This window comes from Hylaeus volcanicus, chromosome 2 (genome assembly GCF_026283585.1).
Source record: "Hylaeus volcanicus isolate JK05 chromosome 2, UHH_iyHylVolc1.0_haploid, whole genome shotgun sequence".
In the NCBI taxonomy this organism is placed as follows: domain Eukaryota; kingdom Metazoa; phylum Arthropoda; class Insecta; order Hymenoptera; family Colletidae; genus Hylaeus; species Hylaeus volcanicus.
In genome coordinates, this window is record NC_071977.1 from 28,725,796 (window position 1) to 28,741,641 (window position 15,846).

Genomic DNA, 15,846 nt, shown 5'->3' on the forward strand with positions numbered 1-15,846 from the left:
TTCTAAAGAAACCCACGCACTGTCTCCCCGTGTCAAACAAAAACCACCCCCAATTCCAATGGATCTCATGAAAGCACGAATTCCCTTTTAAATTACAAATAAAACATAAAATAAAATGCAAGATGTGCATTCAAGAGATCAATTCGTAAAATCCAGTTGCTCGATCCAGCACGAAGAAATTTAACCCGAGAATCTCGTCAACGAAATGGCACAGTGGCAAGGGTGCCCGAGGGTGAAGGGCCCTGAATGCAAGAATTTTTATCGACAGCCCGTGCTGGGAACACGGTCGCGTCCGTAGGAAGATCGTACACGTGTCGTTCCGCGGAGGTTTACATTGCAAATTCGTCGGGGAAGTTTGCCGCGGGGGCGACACACGCTGGCTGACGTCGGGGCTAAAAGTTGTGCTACGTCGATTAAATTACCGTCACAGTTGCCGACGCTCTCGGATTAGAGGCATTGTTTTGATACGTCACCGGGAAATTGTCGTCAACTCGAGATGCATCGCTGTTACCGAGCCAGGTCGTTTCGAAATCTGTCGTCCCCGTTTATGGTGACTACCAAAAATTAATTTTATGTGTCGATGGGTGGAATGAAGATTGAAACATTGCTTCGAAATATTGGTATTTAGAGTACAATAGCTTCCAAATTACCATTTGTACCATTTGTACCATTTGTACCATTTCAACAACTGGCCCCATAAATCCAAGTCATAGCCACAGCAATTCTCAAGAACAATTCCTCCTTCCAAATTACCATTTTTACCATTTCCACAACTGACCCCATAAATCCAAGTTATAACCACTGCAATGCTCGAGAACAATTCCTGCTTCCAAATTACCATTTTTACCATTTGTGCCATTTTTACCATTTTCCTAACTGACCCCTTAAATCCAATTCACACCCACTCCAATCCTCAAAAACAATTCCTCTTTCCGAATTACCATTTCTACCATTTCCAAAACGGTCCCCACGAACCGTAAACAATCGATCAGCCTTTTCAGAAGAAACGTCCAACGCGGTTACGTAAAAATACCAGAAAATTTGAGGTAACATCGAAGGCAAAGCGACGCGAGAAGATAATAAAATAGCGAACTCGCGTGGTATTAGCAAGGCGGTACGTTTACGTTCGACGATCGAGGGAAGGAGTTATTTCTTCCAGGAGTGCCATTGTGCGGGCACTCGATCTCGAGCACCGCCGCGGCTGAATTCCTCCTAGAACCCGTATTCCACGTTCCGTTTAAGCGCCACGCTACACAATCCTCAAGGAAACTGACAATATTTTCAGACGCCGCGCTCGATGGAACTCGAGATCCCGGTCGTCGTCTCGTGGCGCGATATTCGGACGGCGGAACGCTCGAAAGCGATAAGTCCTACCGTCGTAAAACTTTATTATTTACCCGGGAAGCGTGAAGAAATTTCAAAAGAGCAGGAAAACGCGGCCTCGTAAAATTTTCATAAAGCACGAGTCAATCGTACCGGGAAGCCACCAACTTTCGGTATCTCGCTGGAGGGATACGCGACTCTGTCGAATTAAATCGTTGAATGCTGGTGGAAAAATGAACGCCGATTATGCCTTTCAGCGAATGGAATTCGTTTACTTTTTGGATCTTCTCCTTCGGCGAATCTTAGTTTCTTTTGCTGATACAATAACAAAATAAAATCGAAAAATTGGGGGTTCGTGATTTCCCAGTTGAAAAAATGGTCCCCATTTGGCTGTGATTTCCTTACCCCTTTCCCTATCTCTGTTCAATCCAGACGAAGCTTTGCGTAGATACTCGTCTTTTTCTAAGAGGAAGTGTATTAGCTACAACCACCGACCTTTAATTTTATTTTTAACACGGCGTAACAAACGAAACGAAAGTGCAAGAAGGCGAGTATGAATTATGTATTTAATTTATTCCTGAAGAAGACCTGACGTAAGGTCGAAACGTGGGATGAATATTAAACGTAATGTTCACGGGAGAAGAATTTTCGCCGACCAAATTGAATCCGCTGGTGTAAATAAAGAAGAAGGTGTGACCTACATGCGAATCATTTAATAATACTAAAGAGAAAAAAAAGGAAAACATCGAAAGATTTCTCAGAAAGCAAAAACTCGAAAACGCGAATACGATTTCCGCGGAATCCGAAGCGGTAACGGATTAAATTGTTGACAGTCGAAATAAAGCGATTAATATTCAAGAAACTCTGAGCGGGAAATTAAATTTCCAGCTTTCGCGATTGAATTCCGCCGTGGATAAATTTAAACTGCCGCTATTTGAATTTCAATTATGTTATTGATTTCCGTGAAATTTGATTTTCAATAAAAACACACGGAGATGAAAAAACACAAGTGAAAATCGAAACAACGTTGCTTTCTGGGGAAACGAATCACCGACTCAAGGTTATTCGTTTATCGAACGACGCTGCTCCGAAACTGTCTACGAAGATCGCCGCGACGGAAGCGAACTCGAGGACCGGGAGGCGTGCGCTCGTCGAGGGTCGCGTTTAGTGCCGATAAAAGTGCTAAGAAGCTTAAATCAGTCCGACGTATTATGAGGCCAGCTGACGATCATTAATACTTTACGTTCTTCCGTGTTGCCGATCACGTTCTACGGGTTTCCAGGAAAAGACACAATGAAACTTTCACTGGCTATTAATAATACAACGACGTAGGTTGCTCGAGCTTCCTACGACGTTTTACGTGCCTTCGGTAAAGATTCAATTACCACTGTGAGAAAAAGACACCCTTCTGTCGCCTTTATCTATTCTGAGAAGAAAAGAGAACCTGCACGAGTCACGAGACGATATTAATGCAGTTATCTGTATTCAGTTCGCTAGAAATCATGTGGGCATTTAAACTGTAACGTAATATATTTCGTGGAGAGAAAAGAAATTTAATGCTGGGAGGAAAATACTGTCCACATTCTACTTATTCGTGCTACCGCAACTTGTTGTACAGTTTCAAGAGTTCTGTAACAACTGTATCTTTAAGAAAATTAAATTATCGTTTAAATGAATTCTGTTCTCCAAATATCGCAACAAAAGAGTTGCGAAAAATTGAGAGAGTTTAAACAGCAGTTTTGTCACGGCAACACGCCAGTAACAGTTCTGCGACAATAATTAAAATAATATTCAGGAAACATCGTCGGGCTTAATAAAGAGAACGCTTCGAATTTAATACAGCTGCGCTCGGAGTCTTGGGGACGCGTAACATCGAAGACCGTGACACGGTGACTCGTTGACATTGTTGCTTGAAAAGCAATTTTATTATTAAGGCAACGCGAGGAGAATATTAACGACTTCGCTGCGAACCAGCGAGCAAACCTTGCCTCGCTTTACGTAATCGCTGTTCGACGAAAGCTACACAATGTTGGTATAGCGCGGAAGATTAATTCCTTCGAACGGTCGCGGATGTTTGTCAGCTGATGATCGATGAAACTGAAACAGAGACAGCTACGTAGAAGATATTTCAAATTCGATGACTTCCCTGGCGTCGATAACGGAAAACACCGTTTGCGAGGGAAATAATCGTTCCCGCGAGTTTCCACAAATTTCGAATAACGAACAGATTTTTGTATGCTGTATTGAGAAATGTGAGAAATAATTTTTGCGCTAAAAACTATGAAATAATTTCTAGTTAATTTATACGAATAGCTCTAGATATAATTGCTTAAAGTGTGAAATAATTTATATTTCCTTTATATTGAATTATATTAAATAACGTTTTCAGAGGCGGTGCAAAATCGAAACTTACATTAAAAATGACCAAACCTGGTTATAATATAATAATTAGTGGCGAGGAATATCGACGAGGAAAAATATTACACAAAGTATTTTTTTGTATTCTGTGATATTCTTGTTCGAAGGGGCGAAAACTATCCTCGAAATTCTGAACGAAATACCTACTTTAATCAAATTTCTAAAGGACTAACAGAGACAGAAGAAACTATTCAGTACAACAAAGTTTGATTATCAACGAACGACATGAACTAAATACAAACGGTTCGAAGACATAGGTGGCTCCACTATTTAATGCACGGCCATTTTGGTGCACTTTAGTGTCTTTCTCCGTCTGCCTCATCCCTCGATTCGAGTTTAACGCCGTAAACGCCATTCCACGGCAGAATATCGCGACTAAATGCTACTTAAACCTTTCCACGTGAATGTCCTCCGAGTTCGCCTATTTTATTCAAAATGGCGGCCCTGTTACCGCTCCCGCGAGGTATATCTCATCGAGAATTGGTTGAATCCGTACGACGTCCCGGAGGTGTTAATATTTCTTGCAGCCCGGTGTAAAGAGGACGAAGGGGAGTTTTAGAGAAAGATGGGAGGGAAACGACGTCGCGGAGGCGCGCAGCTTTCGCACGCGTGCGACTGACGTATCTGGTGCTTATTACCCGGTAACACGAAGATTGCATAAACACGTACGTCGCGTATTTCTGGAGAGGTGAGTAACGCCGCTCTTTTTACGCCGGAAGGACACGGACGTGTGTCTTTTATGCGGGGCACACGGGGCGTCTGTTTGCGCTGAAAATCTTCCGTCGCGACGCGGAATATCAAGGACGCTAAACTGGGGCCGTACATTTTAACGTAACGGTCGTCGGAAATCCCTGAAAGCCAGCCGGAAATGTTATATCCGCGATAAAAATTCGATACTTGATGCACCGTTCGCGAGAAGGAACATTCTTCGTCATGTTTGAGAAAAGGAAATTATTCGTAAATCCCAAATTATCTCCAAATGTATTATTACTAGACTACGGATCCTTATGCAAAATAAAATGTTCGCGAACGTGCCTACAAAAATCGAACCTAAATAGAAATTTATTTTACTCTGCAAATATCATAACACGAACTTTACTTTCAATCTTCTTTATATTCTCGCATATTGTTTGCATTTTGTAGTTTCTTGCGCTTTTAAATTTCTTATAAATGCATAAAGATCCGCGGTATAATTATTACATAATAAATCCTCAAGATATACCTTCAGAGTGAAAGAAGTAATAAAAGACACCGTAGTGCACCAAAATGGCCGCCGTAGTCGACCCTTTAACGGGCAAAATTCGAACGAACCGCACCCACGTTACTTGCTCGCACTGTTTCATATTACACGTTCGTAACGTTAGGTCTGGGTCAACTATCTTGTGTTAGGTCTTGTGTAACCAGAACCTGGTTCTCGAAGCCTGTGTCCATATCTAAACTGGCATATCTACACGTATGGACAGAACTAGAAGTGGAAACGCAACTTTTTAACGAGTCGCGTCTCGAATTCTAGGTCTCGACTGCCTGGCTAATTGACGGCACCCTTTTATGCACACATAATCACTAGTATTAGAAACGAGTGGGGTTAGGGAACGAATTGTTGAAGTCCTCGTTTCCATACGTCACAATAGAATTACATCGCAATTCCTTTACAATTTACGTCGTTAAGTTTTGCATCGACGTTTCGCCTAAAGTGAATAAAGCAAAATGGAATTTCGTTTTGCTTGGTTATTCCCTCGATCGGGACCGCCATCTTGCGACTCCTGTGCGTTCGATACCGTTCGACGTCCGAAAAAAGTATCGCACTAGCAACTATGAATATTCATACGAGAAAAATACAGGCACCTCTTCCTCCTTGTTCCTCTTATTCGGATCTGAATGTGAATATTAATGGTTCGTCGACGCGAGGACTTCGAAATTTTTGCATTTTAACCCCATTTGTCTCGAAAACCAGCGCTCAGAGAGGGTGAGCGTTTCTTAAATAGCTCGATGGTCCGTTCGAACAACGTGCTTCTATCTCTGGTTGCCTCTTTGGAATCTTCGATGGAATTTGCAATTTCTCATATTTTTATTCTTATCGTGTCTCGGAGTTAATTACGTGGTCTTCATTGCAAACGTCAAGCAGCCACAGAGGAATGTAAACGTTCCGTAAATACGTTGCGAGATAAGAAGCGACTAAACAAGTTTGGGAAAGGTTGCTCTAGACGAGGCCTGATAAGATTCGGTGTCAATTGCAACGCTTTAATCACTTCTGTACTCTAAACGCACATAAATCTCTGATACTTCTATCAACGCGTGCAACTTGATCGTGTCACGAATTTCGACTAATCAACGTCATACGTATTCGAACACGAACGATAAATCAAGCGAGGCATGTTGTCGTTGCTGCCGTATACGCATCCACCGTATTTGCAAATTGAAATTGTTGTTTCCTGAAATAAACTTCGGTAAACAGATGTAACGTTGTTCGATTGCCGTGTAAATACATTTAGTGTAACGATGTGAACGTTAATTAAGTCTGCAGAAGGCCAAAACGTGTAACGAAGTCTCGATAAAATCGTTAGGAATAAATTGAGCCAAACAATGACAGCACTGTCCCATTTACACGCATAAATATATGAAAATTATTAGCCTCTGTTCTTTTATAATTATTATTATGTATTCTAAAGTGACTTGCAATTTTATTAAACGAAAAAACATCACTGACTCACCTATAGGCTTATATGAATAAAAATGATTACCTCTGATTAATGTCTTGGCAGATAAAATTGTAAAGCACGATATTCCAAGATAAAATTGTTTTGCTTCTTCTGAAATTATTATCATGGATACTAAAGCGAACCACAATTTTATTAAACCAAAATATTTAATTAGTCTTACATATATTTTTATATACGTAACTTCATTGATCAAATGTGCTCGAATAAAATCGTTCGGAGAATTCCAACGAGCAAATTTGAAAGGCAAATGTTTCATTTTAGCTTGCGTAATCGTCCAGGTGTCATAAAAGTCGTCAAGATCTCGGACGTTAAACGATGACAATATTTGCAACAGTAATGGTCGCCGACGCGTTAACGGTGTTCTGCTAATGATTCGAACGAGGTCGGATCTCGATAGATCCTCCGTCGACTCGAGCGCTTTCCGACGCGATCCAAGGAGATACGAACGACGGTCGCGAATTGCCATGACGTCAAGTGATCGTTCAGCTTAAGGATTTTACGACTACCCGTTACGTGTCGCTTATCTTGTTCTTTTTAATTTTTTTTTTCGAGATTTATTTAACTCCAGCGTAACAGTAAAAGGAAATCGATGAATAATTTAGATCACTGCAGGAAAACTGTGTTCCTATTGCATTTTTTTTTCAAACATAAATCCCAACATAATCAAATATTTTTTTAAATTCGGTTGATAAATAATGTAAAATGTCCCTACCACGATTTTATTGATTTCATTATTTATGATGCCATTAATATCGTCACTTAATTGTCTTCGTACAAATTAGGGACAATTAAGCCAGTCCACTTTCACCAACTTCATTCGTGAACTCGTTCACGCCTTTCCTGTTCCAATATGGCGGATGACTTAGGGATAACGTTCGACCCGCAATCTTGGCATCGATAAATTAAACAAAGGTTGTCAAACACGCCTCGATGGTTTCGCGGAGATACTACTCGCGCCGGTTGTTTTCGTGTTCGCCTTTAATTCTCCGTTATCTTCGTGGACGCGTTAAGATTGCTCGAAACCTACAACCTCCGATCGCCCCGGGGTGCGGCCATTTCCGGTCTTCGCCAGCCTCCTTATCGCGCCCGGCGTTCGCACTTCGCACGAGTTACACGCGAGAAGCATCGCACGCTTTGCACGAGCCCGTTTCGGAGATGGCCGCGACATTCGAATAAACAAATTTCTAATTAAGAGCAAAATGGTCGAGTAAATTTTCGTTCGTCGTTCGTTGAAACGAAAGTTGAAGATCAAGCGATAAAGCGAAATATCTGATGAAAAATAGAGTATTTAGGCCGTTTCGCCGAGCGAGAATGTTTTATCGATCGATGTCCCGTTCCTCGTTGTGTGACACTCGAGTCGGAACGGTCGGTTATTTGTTTAACATTACTTCGTCCGTGGTATCGACCGGCGTTCGAACGTGCGTAGTCGCGCGTTTTGTTCCTTTCATTTCTGTACGACTCGTCTATAATGAATTATTATTGAAACAATTTCACGATAAGAATTTCATTCGTTGCGTGTTATTCGAATAGGATCGTGACTATCTCCGCTCCGATTCGCGCTCGTGGCCCGCCTTTCTCGATCGTGCCGAGCGAAAGAAAAGAATCGAGAAGCCGAAACGGGATTCTGGTCGCTCGAGGCCCTCGTGTTCCAGTTTTGGAGCCTGGCACGAGGGGAACGAGGGGAGAGGTATGCTCGCAATGTGCGTGTTAAAATTACTTCAATATTTGCGATCGACTGTTCGTTTTGTTAAAATGAATGGAACGGCCTCTCGCGTTTTTTGGATTTGTTTTCTCGTCGATATTTTCGAGCCGGTTGAATTTAATTGACAGAACAGAGATAAGGGGAGAAACTCCTATTTAAATAAAAATATCGACCGCCGAATGAACGATAAATCTTTCATTGGTCTGCTTTCTATTGCTCCGCTTTGTGTGCTTTTTCTTTATTTTTTTATCAAGTACTGCAGGGGTTTGAAGCGTAAGTTAGAGTTGAATAAAAAAAAAATTGGTTCGTAATATTTAAATACACGGTGTTTGGGACGACTATATCAATACTGTATTATTCGAGTTTTTTTTTGTCTCATTAACTTTAAAGTAGGTAGGATAAGAATAAAATTCATAAGAAATTGCTGTCCAAAAATGGTCCGTACTGCGTTTGGTAGAGACCGAGCGTGAAACTTTGCTGAAAAGGAAATCTAATTTCTATTAACGTCGCTGACAGTGTGTAATTATTCCTGATTGTCGTGAATCACCGCGAAACACGTTGTAACTACTAGCTTTCGATGATACGCAATTTAGCAATTCGAGGTCGCGGTACTTGATTGCACTGTTCCTTTCATCGGAGATGCAGCGAGAATAGCAATTTCAGTTTTCTTCGACGATACTCTGCTATTAGGTATCGATATAGCAACTGGGAAAAGCGGATCGAGTAGATCGTTCTGAAGTTAAGCCTTCTGAGCTTGGTAGAGCGTATGTCCTTGCATTTACTTATTCGTTTTTTGATTCGGAACAACTTTTTCCTTAGCGAAAATGTTGTCCGAGGCTTCGTTGAGAAGATATTAACAGAAAAACCTCGACCAATCGGAGCGCGAGTACCCCAGTGGGCGGTAGCAGTGGGCGTGGCAATGCGCTCTGATTGGTCGGGGGTTTTCTGTTAATATCTTCTTAACGAAGCCTCAGACAACATTTTCGCTAAGGAAAAAATTGCTTCAAATCACCTCCCCGAACCATCCCTTCCAAGGACCTCCAACATTTTTGGGACACCCTGTATAATTCAATATTTAGATATTAAAAAAAAAAACGTTTCTTTTTTTGTCCAAACAAAGAAATAAAATTATTTTCCGAGCACTCTCATACAATGTATAAATTATGCCTCCAATACAAGAGTTGCCAATAATCGAGAATCGAGGAGCCTAAGAACTGACAGTTTCCTCCAAAGAATTCGAGAAAATCGCGGTCCGTAAATTACCAAAGCTGCTTTATTTATCGATCCTCCCTCGTCCCCTCCTCCCCATTTACATTAAAATCTCGGCGATGAAGGAGGCTCGGTCCAGCGAATTCGCGGAGCATAGATCACAAGGCGGAATTGGTTTAAACCGATTAAAAAAAGAATGTTTCCGGGAAAGGGCTTTAAACTCGCAGGAGAGAAGCGTTCGTCGGGGGCCGAAGTTTGCGCAACGTTTCCTCGGAGGCCAAACGAATTGCGTTAATGAACGCGGCCCATAAATCGTCCAAGAAACTCCCGGAGTTCTTCCAGAACACGGGAAGCTCCCGTTTTGCCTGGTAAAAGCGTCGCGCAATCCGATTAAAAACTGCAACATTAAAGTTTGTTTTGTAGCGCGCACGAACGCGTAATTAACCTTTAACGCGGCGAGTAGTTTTTCTTGGGTCCGCGACATCTGCTAGCAACGTTAAGTGCGAATTATATAAGAATGACTAACGGCCGCGACAGCCTGCAGGCGTTCCTCGCCTCTAGACACCGGCGATAGCCGCTGAAAACACACGCGAGCAATTACGGAATCGATTTATAGTTCGCAACGGGGGAATCGCTAACTGGCCGACGAAAGTGTCACGCGTGTTGTTCGAGAATTCGCGGCGGATACGCGCAGCGCGATTAGCGGATTTTAGAATATCGAATGTTTGGAAACGGTGGCAAGGAAGTTCAGTATTTAAAAACAAGTTCCGAGGTTCTTCAACGTCTACGTCTTTACTTATCGATGCTATTAAATTTTTTCTTGATCGGACAAATTACACATTGTATTCCTAACATCAAATTTAATTTCGTCAGATGAATCGATAATTTTATTTCGACCCCATAACCCCCTCAATAAATAACTCCTTAGAAAGCAAAATATTTCTGTTAATTATCCACTCTCCACATTGATAAAACAATTCGTATGGAAACTATGTGTATACCTGACGAAGAGTCCTCGCTTAGGATTAAACGAGTACATAAAGTCTCTTTTCGAATCCCAGAGGGTGGAAGCATAAATAAACGTTTGGGAGAAAAATCGTCGCGGTCGTTCCCCGGTTTTCCGGCTGCGGCAGATAAAAACGGGGCGGGGGAGGTGAGGCTGGCGAACAGTTAATAAACATGTGCCGGCCTCGGGCTCGATTTTTCCTCCTTCGTCGGTTCTTGCGCAACCGTAAATCCTTGACGGCGCCGCCGCGTTTTCTCATTTAGCAGCGAACTTATCGCGCCGCGTCTAATTGATCCTGGACAGCCCGTGAAACACCGGCTGCCCCCCTCGCCGTTGCCTCGAACCGCGATCTATCGATCACCACCTGTTCCCACTCGCTTGTTTTCGCCGCGCCGAACGATTCCACCGATCCACCCACTCTTCCTCTAACGTGTTAGCGACGACTCGACGATGCGCATCGCGTTAAGGAAGGCATTCTAATCTGACGCCTCTGAACCACTAATCGTTTTTCACGTTTTTCTCGTTGATAGAGACGTCAACTGCTCGACTCCAAGGGATCCGTTCAGAATTGCGATAATAGAGAAGGTGTTGATTTTATTTTCGGCTGTGTAACGGATGTTGGCGACGGTTAGACTTTTCAAGATTTGATGAAACTGAGATTGTATTTGGGAAATAGGTGAATCTCTATTTATTTTTATTGAAATTTATTCGTGAACCCAATTATATAAAAATGAGTGCCATTTTCTATATCCTAATATTCTGTAACCTTATCTTGGCCCTGAATCTCCATCTATTTTTATTAAAATTCATTCGTGAACACAATTATATAAAAATGAGTGCCATTTTCTATATCCTAATATTCTGTAACCTTATCTTGGCCCTGAATCTTCATTTATTTTTATTAAAATTCATTCATGAACCCGCTGATATAAAAAGCAACGCTCGTTTTCATTTTCCCATGGTTAGTAAATTCCAATAAGAAAACGTAGCTATTTCTGGTATTTGAACAAAACATTTACTCACGCTTTTGGTATGTAAGAGTAAACGTCTGGCGGCACAGGCTCGAATGCCAACGATAAGCACGTTCCGTTGCTGGAATTTATTATTACAACTTATGACCAGAATTTGTGACCATTTATAATCAACTTGTGACCAGAATTACCATGATACTGTTACATGATAGTGTTACATGATAGTGTAACACGATACTGTAACATGTTATTGTAGCATGTTACTGTAAAATTTTACTGTAATATGTTACTGTAATATGATAGTGTAATACCATGTTATTGTATCATGTTACTATAAAATGTTACTGTAACATGATAGTGTAATACCGTGTTATTGTCAAATGTTACTATAATACCATGCTACTGTAACATGATACTTTAACACGATAGTGTAACATGATACTGCAACATGATGGTGTAATATGTTACTGTAACATGGTACTGTATAAATTACGTCACGTTCGCCACGGTTACGTAAACTTTCGTTACAAGTTGGTCACCGTGCAAATGACTTTTTCTAACTCGGCTGAACGCAAATGTGTTCATCACGTAACCGTGCCCCGCGGTGCGTTTACACGAAACCATGAAAACAACGAGTACGTATCGACCTCACCCCCGAAACCGCCCAGTGGCTCCTTCGAGCCGCTAATCAAAGCGAAACACGTGATAATTAATTACTTTTCATTTGCAATGGACCCATTATTCCGCTCTGCATTTCGCATGATGGGTTACGTAACGGTGAACGTTACGTGTGCCGACTCATTAGCGTGCTCGTTACTCGTGCATTAAAGTTTCGACCGACGTTAAATGCGTGGAAGAGACTGACAAATAAACTTAACAAATAAACAAATAAACTAAATTTTTGATACGAAACACACGCGGTACCATGGATAAGTTTTCATAAGTAAGTAGACGTCCTTTATAAATTATAAACAGTGCATTCTGTATATATTTTTTTCAAACATCGTAAAATCTCTTGGATCGAACCTTAATGCGTGTACAGAGTGTCCCTAAATAATATATGCACTGTTATTTCTTTTCTTCTTCCACTTGAATATTAATTATGTTCGAATGAAAATTGAAGTCATAATCATACGCACTGTATATGTATACATTTTTTTAGAAACACACTGTAACACTGTGTGAGAAATCACTGTCACAGGATTTAATACATGGAACATCGCTAAGTCCAACCCTCATAGTTTTATATAGAAACTCCTTTATGGTTTAAGATGAAATTAATAATGGTACTTGTCAAGTAAAATTTGTTCTTGACTCGTTAGTAAACCACGATATTTTCCACGAATCGAAAGAAACCGGAACGATCGGAATAATGTCGCTACGGACCCATTGGAAAAAATAATATATATATATAAAAGTCGAGTGAGCATTAACTGGAACAAATACATCGAGTTTTTCAAGCGGCCCGTGAGTTCGCCATTCGATTACAATAAAACACTGATTACTAGGGGCTAGCCAGCCAATGAATTAAAACATTAAAATGGAAAACGGTATTCAGGCCAGAGTGAAATGTTTGTTATCGGAGAATGGGAGTTTATTAACTCCATAAATACGTGCCACTTCAACGGCGAAACGATCGAGTTATCGGCTGGCCGAAGTTGGAACCGTACGTTCCCAAACAAAACGGATCCCCGGTTGGTACGTACACGTTTACGCGACTTCCGCGACTTTTTGCAGATGGTAGCGTCACGAATTCGCGTACATCACGTCACTCGGTTAATTAGCAATTACACGCGTATACGCGTGTCTCGGATTCCAAATTAGTAGTTCGTGCCTGATGCGCAATGATAAATCCACGTCACACGCGTAGTGGCTCGAGTGTAACGTAATCGAGTGGATGTTGAATGTACATCATTCGTCGAATAAAAATAGATCTACTTGATTTTATTCGATAAATAATGTATGAATATTTTTTATTTCTCATTGAGTGCTTAACATTTCGATATAAATAAAGAATCAACAGCTTCGAAGATACACCGTTGGACGAATAAACATATTCGATCGTTATTCAACGAATAAAAATAAATTCACCTATTCCTACCTAACCAATAACACATGAATATTCTTCATTTTTCTTTCAGCACTCTAAATTTTGATTAAAATCAAAATTAATCTCATCCCCCGTCCCCCAAGTCAAAATTTTGTACTCGTTCGAAGAATTTGGTTCTTTCGAAGTACAACGAGAATATCTTCCTACCCCTAAGCATTATTTGCAGTCGTTCAAGCTACTCCCGGAGCGATTTTTACGACTTCCCGAGACCGTCGCATCTCGAATCTGGAATCCGACGCGAAACAAAGATAAATAGAGAATGTTTATCCACATACCCGGTGCGCGCAACGGACGAAGACCCGATCCAAGGGCGACTTGGAGTCCTGAGCCTTGGTGGTCTTCTCCTTGCACCACGCTTGGCCCATTTTTCTTCTTATCCCGCTATTATCGCTCCACGTCCGCCACGCGGCACTGCCCTCTTCGTTTCTTCCTCGATGCGACCCTTCTCTCACCGATAACACCGGATAATGTAGGCCATCTTAAGACCCGTTCCACGTGACCTGCCGCAACCGGTATGCCTCCTCTCTCGGCTCCGCCGTGCCCACCGGCTCTCGATCGGGCGTTGTTCGTCGTTGACCTTTTCACGGACCGCTGCGAACAAAAATCGGAGGAATCGGTAACGGTTCGAACTTCATCGCGGTGTCTCCCGAATTTCTTCATAATCACCAAAATATTTCACGAACGCCCGAGTAATCTATCATTTTAATTTTACGCGCAAATATGTTTGCACGATATTCTGGACAAACAAATAATTCAATATTTATCACTGGGAATAAATCAAAGTCTCTCCGACACTCTCCGAGTGTTGAATTTCGAACGCTTCTACGTGCCGCGAATTCGAGTACGATCCTCGAACGAGAAAGCATCGCGACTTTCTCTCGCGTTACATTCAGAAATTAATAATCGCGCTCGTTATGGTAAACGGCGCCGCATAGCGCACTCCCAGGTGTCCGTACCGAGGCTCGCGTTGTACCTTTTCCTGGACGGGTGACCTTCTGTTCAATGATCATCCGTTGAATGCCAGAACACACCCTTTTAACGGTGCATTACGGCGACGCGTAACGTCACCGCCGCGTCGGGCCAATTGTCCCCGGTGAACTGGAATTCAACGTTTCGCGCTAATTTCCGTCGACTCGTAAAATGCACGCAGCCACGGTGCTCGACGAATCGCGGCGAAGATCGAGGAACGAAACACGGGAAACAATAGACCGCGAAATCGCGATGCTTCGACCCATCGAACGCTGTAAATCAACCGCGTATTTGAAAGTCGGCGTACTCTCGTTACCATAAACGCTCGACGGATCGTATTTCAGCGCGACGAACGGCCCGGCGCAAATCCTCTGATGCAAGCCGCGTAACAATGAAAAATACCAGAGATATTCGAACTCCTATAACTCAATTTCGAACGCCGCCGAACCCGGGAAACGTCTTTGCTTGAAAGTTATGTATTCGAATGTTCTGAATGAATTTTATTCTCTATAATGTGTGTTTATATCGGATACTCGAATACGTTGATTTTGTATGTTGGTATATATCGACATAGATCTAGGAAATTATCGATACGATTCGACGAATTTCGTAATTTCTACTTTTGTAATTGATGAATTGAATGGAATTATTCATGAATGAAGGTTGAGGTATTATTCCTGTAATTTAACTCATTCATCATTCCAGCAGAAACTCGGATAGAAAATAAGACATTAAACAGTTTTAGACTCGTGTTTACTTCAGACAGTGAAAGTTTCCTTATTCAAGGCTCTCGAGTCGCTCACGAGGAACGATAGAAAGTCTTCTTTTCCTGCAGACTTCGAACTGAAGATTTTCCCGCATCCGAATGACTCGACAATGAGACTAGGAATAGTGGAAATAAATTGATTTGTCAATAATATTGATTCTCTGTTACGGCATCGATGGACACTGGGATAAGCTGCCGTATTTCGTGTCATTATAGAGTTTGAGTATGCTAGTCAAAGTTTCACAAAGAAGAAACATAAATATGGGTATCATGAAAAGATCTAGACGAATGCATCACTGGAAGGAAATAAACATGAATGTCGTGTGATTCAGCGATCGAAATTGGTGGATACTGAGATAAATTGTCGTATTCCGAGTAATTTTAGAGGTTGAGTATGATAGTCAACGCTTTGCAAAGTATTCAAAGGAATATCGTATTGCTAGACAGAAATAAACACGATGGATACCGAGATAAACTGTCGTATTACGTGTTATTCTAGAGTTTGAGTATGCTAGTCAAAGTTTCACAAGGAATCCATACGAACATCGCATCATTAGAAGAAAATAAACACGATGGACACTGAGATAAACTGTGGTATTTCAGGAATCACCTACCCAATCGCTCCCAAACATCCTCAAACCTCTTCCAAAAG

General features: G+C 41.6%; 1 pseudogene; it reads right to left on the bottom strand.

Annotated features, from left to right (window-relative positions):
• The window catches only part of LOC128872097 (uncharacterized), a 39,391-nt pseudogene extending 24,907 nt beyond the window's left edge, over positions 1-14,484 (bottom strand).
• Between the last annotated feature and the right edge of the window lie 1,362 nt (positions 14,485-15,846).